We start from the raw sequence: 7,115 nt of genomic DNA, 5'->3' as shown, positions 1-7,115 counted from the left end.
GATCTCTTCTGTTTGGAGTATGCTGCACTTCTTGGATCTGTAATTTTATGTCTTTCATAAGAGATGGGAAATTTTCATTAATTATTTCCTCTATTATTGCTTCTGCCCCCTTTCCCTTCTCTTCTCCTGGGACACCAGTGATATGTACATTATTGTACTTTGTTTCATCCTTGAGTTCCCGGAGACGTTGCTCATATTTTTTCATTCTTTTCTCCATCTGCTCCTTTGCATGTAGGCTTTCAGGTGTTTTGCTCTCCAGTTCCTGAGTGTTTTCTTCTGCCTCTTGAGATCTTCTGTTGTATGTTTCCATTGTGTCTTTCATCTCTTGTGTTGTGCCTTTCATTTCCACAGATTCTACTAGTTGTTTTTTGAACTTTTGATTTCTGCCATATATATGACCAGTGTTTCCTTTACAGCCTCCATCTCTTTTGCAATATCTTCTCTAAACTTTTTGAATTGATTTAGCATTAGTTGTTTAAATTCCTGTATCTCAGTTGAAGGGTACGTTTGTTCCTTTGACTGGGCCATAACTTTGTTTTTCTTAGTGTAGGTTGTAATTTTCTGTTGTCTAGGCATGGTTTCCTTGGTTATCCAAATAAGGTTTTCCCAGACCAGAACAGGCTCAGGTCCCAGAGGGAAGAAATAGTCAGTATCTGGTTTCCCTGCAGGTGTGTCTTAGAAAATTGCTTCACTCTTTGATGCCTCAGGTCACTGTGCTTTTCTGCCCAGCAGGTGACGCCTGTTAGCCTATAATTCTTGACTGGTGTGAGGAGGTATGGCCATGTTCCCCCAGGCTCTGGGGTCTGGTTCTGAATGGAAAGGGCCCCACCCCTTTCCTCTTAGAGGAGACAGACCCCCCAGGTGGAGGTCATTAGCATTTCAATGGTCTCTCTCTCTGCTTGTGCTGTCTCCACCCTTCCCAGAGTCACAGCCCTGGAAACTGAAAATGGGGATTTCTCCACTGAGCCAAAAAAGAAACAGATAGTCCCCTTCAGACCCAGTCCAAGGTGACCCTCTGTCTCTCCAAGGTCAGTCATCACCCAAAGCCTCTGTCTGTTTTTTGGGGATGCGTACCTGCAGTGAGCAGTTCACACTCGCTACTTAAAACCCCAGTTGGAGCTCAGCTGAGCTATATTCGCTTGCTGGGAGAGAGCTTCTCTCTGGCACCACGAGGCTATGCAGCTCGGGCTATGGGGGAGGGGGTCTTGTGACTTGGATCCGCAGGTTTTGCTTACAGATTTTATGCTGTGTTCTTGGGCATTCCTCCCAATTCAGGTTGGTGTATGATGAGTGGATGGTCTCGTTTGTCTCCCCACAGTTATTCTGGATTATTTACTAGTTGTTTCTGGTTTTTTTGTATTTGTTCCAGGGGGGCTACTTAGCTTCCACTCCTCTCTATGCTGCCATCTTGCCCCGCCTCCTCACCAACCCATATTTTTAAGACAATTTTGTTCACACACCATACATTCTGTCCTAAGTAAATAATCAATGGTTCCCTGTATAGTCATGTATATATGTTTTCACCACCATCACCACTATCTATATAAATACATCTCCATTTCTTCCACAAAGAAGGAAGAAGAGTCAAAGAAGTTAGAGAGAAAAAAGAAAAAGGAAAAAAGAAAATAAATCATGACAACTAGGAAGCAACAACAGGAAAGATAGCATTAAACTAAAGTAGAATAAAGAGTCAGAAAACATCACTAATACCAAGAGTCCCATACCCCTCCCTGATGTCCCCCCATATGCATTTAGCTTTGGTATATTGCTTTTGTTAAATTATAGGAAGCATAATACAATGTTTCTGTTAATTATAATCTCTAGTGTGCATTGATTGTATTTTCCACCCAATCACACCCTATTTTCAACAGCTTCCTCTGTTGATATTCATTTGTTCTCCTTCATGTAAAAAGATATTTGTACATTTTATGAAGATTGTTGAGCACCCTAGGTTGCAATGAGTTATACAGTCCCGGTCTTTATCTTTCATCTTTTGTTCTGGTGTCCCACATGGTCCTAACCTTCCTCTTTCAACCATACTCATAGCCATCTTTGTTCAATGTACTTATATTGCTGTGCGACTATCTCCCAAAATTGTTTTCCAAACCTCACACTCCTGTCTTTTCCTTTCTGTCTGTAGCTCCCTTTGTAGAGCAGGTATCTTGTTCACAAACTCTGTAATTTTCTGTTTGTCAAAGAATACTTTAAATTCTGCCTCATATTTGAAGCACATTTTTGCCAGGTTTAGGATTCTTAGTTGGTGCATTTTGTCTTTCACTATCTTAATTATATGACCCCACTTTCTTCATTTCTCCATGGTTTCTATTGGGAAATCCACATATAGTCTTATCAAGCTTCCTTTGCATATGATGGATCACTTTTCTATTGCTGATTTCAGGATTCCTTCTTTATCTTTGACATTTGATAATCCGATTATTAAGTGTCTTGGCATTAGCCTATACAGATCTTTTGTGTTTGAGTTACACTGTGCTTCTTGGATCTGTAATTTTATGTCTTTCATAAGAGATGGGATATTTTCATTGACTATTTCCTCTATTATTGTTTCTGCCCATTTTCCTTTCTCTTCTCCTTCTGGTACACCCATGACATGTATGTTCCTGCTTTTTGTGTTGCTATTCAATTCCTGGATATGTTGGTCATATTTTTACGTTCTTTTCTCTATCTGTTCTTTTGTTTGTAGGCTTTCAGGTGCCGTGTTCTACAGTTCCTCTGTGTTTTCTTCTGCCTCTTGAGATGTGCTGTTGTATGTCTCCATTGTGTCTTTCATCTCTTGTGTTGTGACTTTCATTTCCATAGATTCTGCCACTTGATTTTTTGAACTTCTGATTTCTACCTTATGTACTCCCAGTGTTTTCATTATATGCTTCATCTCTTTTGCCATATCTTCCCTAAACTTTTTGAATTGATTTAGCATTAGTCATTTCAATTCCTGTATCTCAGTTGAAGTATAAGTTTGTTCCTTTGCCTGGGCCATAGCTTCATTTTTCTTAGTGTAGGTTGTAGTTTTCTGTTATCTAGGCATCTGGTTTCCTTGGTATCCCCAATCAGGTTTTCCCAGAGCAGAATGGGCTCAGGTCTCTGAAGTAGGCAATAGTATCAGGTTTCCTGAGGGTGTGTCTTAGAAGACTGATACACTCTGTGAGGTCTCAAGCCACTGTGCTTTTCTGCCCAGCAGGTGGCTCCTGTTAGCCTGTTACTCCAGACAGGTGTATGGAGGTGTTGCCCATGGCTGTTTTCCCCCAGTCTCTGGGTCTAGTTCTGTGTGGAAGGCAGGTAGTAGAGCTTGGCACCACCTCTTTCCTCTTAGGGAAGACACACCCCCTAGGGAGATATCATTTGCATTTGAATACTCTCTCTGTCTCTGGTATCTCCACCTTTGTCTGGGTCAGAACACTGGGAACTGAAAATGGATGAGGCTTTCTCCACTGAGCTGAAAAAATGACAGAAAGTGTCCCTTCAGGGCCAGTCCATGGTCACCCTCAGTTTCACCCATCACCAAGAGGCACCACGTGGTCCCCTGGGCTCCCCCTCCCTCCCACAGAAGTCCTTCAGCTCTCCAAGGTCAGTCATTGACAATAGCCTCTGTGTGCTTTTTGGGGATTCATAGCTTGAATTAAGCAGCAACATTTGTTAATTAAAACCTCTGTTGGAGCTTGGCTGAGGTACATTCTCTTGTTCAAAGAATGCTGCTTTCTATCACAGCCTGGCTTTGCAGTTTGGGCTGCCATGGGGTGAGGGGGCCCCTGGCTTGGTCTGCAGTTTTTAATTACAGATTTTGTGTTGTTATCTCAGGCTTTCCTCCAAATCCATGTTGGTTTATGGTGCGTGGACAGTCATGTTTGTCCCCCAGCAGTTATTCCAGATTATTTACTAGTTGTTCCTGGTTGTTTATTAGTTGTTCCAGGGGGACTAACTAGTTTCCACTCCTTTCTATGCCACCATCTTCTTCCTTCCTCTCCATTTCCTTTTTGATCCTCTGTCTGAATGTTATATCCATTGATGAAAGAGGTGTATTGGTTTCTCCAACTCTTATGGTAGAGGTATGTATGCCTCCTTTCAGTGTTCTCAGTGTTTTCCTCATGTATTTTGGGGCACTCTGGCTTGGTGCATGAATATTTATGATTGTTATGTTTTCTTGATGAATTGATATTTTTATTAATATATAGTGTCCTTCTTTGTGTCTTTTTACAGTGTTAATTTTGAAGTCTAATTTGTCTGAAATTAATTTATCTACTCCCGTTTTTTTCTCTTTGTTGTTTGCATGGAATATCTTTTTCCAACCTTTCACTTTCAGCCTATTTTTTCCTTGTGTCTGAAGTGAGTTTCTTGTAGACAGCATATAGATGGGTCCTGTTTTTTTAATCCATTCTGCCAGTCTATATCTTTTTATTGGGGAGTTTAATCCATTAACATTTAATGTTATTACTGTAAGGGCAGTACTTTCTTCTACCATTTTGTCTTTTGGATTTTATATGTCATAACTTATATTTTCTTTCTCTCCTTTGACCCTTCCTGACAGTCCATTTCTACACTCTTCTCCAAACCTTTGTCTCCTCTTTTCCTATCACCCTGTAACAAACCCTTTAGTATTTCTTGTAGTGCTAGTCTCTTATTCACAAACTCTCTCAGTGTCTGTTTGCCTGGAAATATTTTAATCTCCCTCTCATTTTTGAAGGACAGTTTTGCTGTATATAGAATTCTTCATTGGCAGTTTTTCTCTTTCAGTTTTTTAAATTTATCACACCACTGCCTTCTCACCTCCATTGTTTCTGGGGAGAAATCTGTACACTGTTTTATTGATTTTCCCTTGTATGTGATTATCACTTTTCTCTTGTAGCTTTCAGAATTCTTTGTCTTTGACATTGGACAATCTGATCAGTAAGTGCATTAAAGTAGATCTATCAGGATCTGTTCTGTTTGGGATTTGCTGTACTTCTTGAATCTGTAATTTTATGTCTTTCATAAGAGTTGTGAAATTTTCAGTGAATATTTCTTCTATTATTCTTTCTGCCAAATTTCCCTTCTACTTCTGGGACACCCATAGCATGTATATTCATGTGCTTCATGTTATCATTCAGGTCCCTAAGTCCCTGCTCATATTTTTCCATTCTTTTCTCTATCTGTTCTTTTATGTGTATAAATTCAAATATTTTGTCTTTCAGTTAACTGATTCTTTCTTCTGCCTGTTCAAATCTACTGTTTTATCCCTCCATTGTGTTTTCATCTATTCTATTGTGCCTTTCATTCCCATAAGTTCTGTCATTTGTTTTTTCAAGCTTACAAATTCTTCTTTATATTCATTCTGTGTCATTTTTTTTTGTCACAAAAGCGTTTACTTTGAGACATGATGGAAAACGTTACAGGTACACATGGAAAAGTTAAGACATGATCACAATTTAGAATGAAGACAATCTAACCAGAGCTTAAATGCCTGTCAGCTAATGTAGAAGCACAGACACTGGGAGTGACATGCTGTAGGGCTGAGAGAAATGGATATTAGTATTCCTCTCCTTCTTCCTCACCCTCTCCTTCAACAGAATCCACACCAACCTCCTCATAATCCTTCTCAAGGGCAGCCATATCCTCACGGGCCTCAGAGAACTCTCCTTCCTCCATCCCCTCACCCACATACCAGTGAACAAAGGCATGCTTGGCATACATCAGGTCAAACTTGTGGTCCAGGCAAGCCCAGGCTTCAGCAATGGCTGTGGTGTTGCTCAGCATGCACACAGCTCACTGTACCTTGGCCAGGTCTCCACCAGGCACCACAGTGGGAGGCTGGTAATTAATGCTGACCTTGAAGCCAGTGGGGCACCAATCTACAAACTGAATGCTATTCTAGGTCTTGATGGTGGCAATGGCAGCATTGACATCTTTGGGAACCATGTCATCACGGTACAACAGGCAGCAAGCCATGTATTTACCATAGCGAGGGTCACATTTGACCATCTGGTTGGCTGGCTCAAAGCAAGCATTGGTGATCTCTGCTACAGAAAGCTGTTCATGTTAGGCTTTCTCAGCAGAGATGACAGGGGCATATGTGGCCAGAGGAAAGTGGATGCGGGGGTAGGGCACCAGATTGGTCTGGAATTCTGTCAGATCAAAATTCAGGGCACCATCAAACCTGAGGGAAGCAGTGATGGAGGACACAATCTGGCTAATAAGGTGGTTAAGGTTGGTGTAGGTTGGGCACTCATTATCGAGGTTCCTACGACAGATGTCATAGATGGCCTCATTGTCTACCATAAAGGCACAATCTGAGTGCTCCAGGGTGGTGTGGGTGGTGAGGATGGAGTTGTAGGGCTCGACCACAACTGTGGAAACCTGGGGGGCTGTGTAAATGGAGAACTCCAGCTTGGACTTCTTGCCATAATCAACAGAAAGATGTTCCATCAGCAGGGAGGTGAACCCAGAACCAGTTCCCCCACCAAAGCTATGGAAAACCAAGAAGCCCTGAAGACCTGTGCACTGGTTGGCCAGCTTGCAAATTCTGTCCAGAGCCAGGTCAATGATCTCCTTGCCAATGGTGTAGTGCTCACGGGCACAGTTATTGGCAGCATCTTCCTTGCCTGTGATGAGTTGCTCAGGGTGGAAGAGCTGGCAGCAGGTGCCAGTGCGAACTTCATCAATGACCGTGGGTTCCAGGTCTACAAACACTGCCCTGGGCATGTGCTTGCCAACACTGGTCTCACTGAAGAAGGTGTTGAAGGAGTCATCTCCTCCCCCAATGGTCTTGTCACTTGGCATCTGGCCATTGGGCTGGATGCCGTATTCCAGGCAGTAGAGCTCCCAGCAGGCATTGCCGATCTGGACACCAGCCTGGCCGACATGGATGGAGATGCACTCATGCATGGTGGCTACAGGTTAGGAGGCAAAGAGAACAGGAGCAGTCATTGGGTCCCGGTTACCGTCCCCAACAAGCTAAGAGTCGAGGTAAGTAATGCACTCTCTGTGTCATTTTTATATCTTCCCTCAGTTCATTGAATTGATTTTTGAATTGATTTAGGAAATTTGTTTGAACATCTTTAATTAGTTATCTCAACTCCTGTATCTCATTTGAACTATTAGTTTTTCCTTTGTGTGGTCCATATTTT

At 42.0% G+C, this 7,115-nt stretch overlaps 1 pseudogene; it reads right to left on the bottom strand.

The window, feature by feature from the left end:
- Positions 1 to 5,364: 5,364 nt before the first annotated feature.
- Positions 5,365 to 6,882, bottom strand: LOC119522998 (annotated as a pseudogene).
- Between the last annotated feature and the right edge of the window lie 233 nt (positions 6,883 to 7,115).

The sequence above is a fragment of the Choloepus didactylus genome, chromosome X (assembly GCF_015220235.1).
Source record: "Choloepus didactylus isolate mChoDid1 chromosome X, mChoDid1.pri, whole genome shotgun sequence".
Lineage (NCBI taxonomy): Eukaryota > Metazoa > Chordata > Mammalia > Pilosa > Megalonychidae > Choloepus > Choloepus didactylus.
The sequence above is the reverse complement of the archived record's forward strand: the minus strand, read 5'-3'. Positions and strand labels throughout refer to the sequence as shown.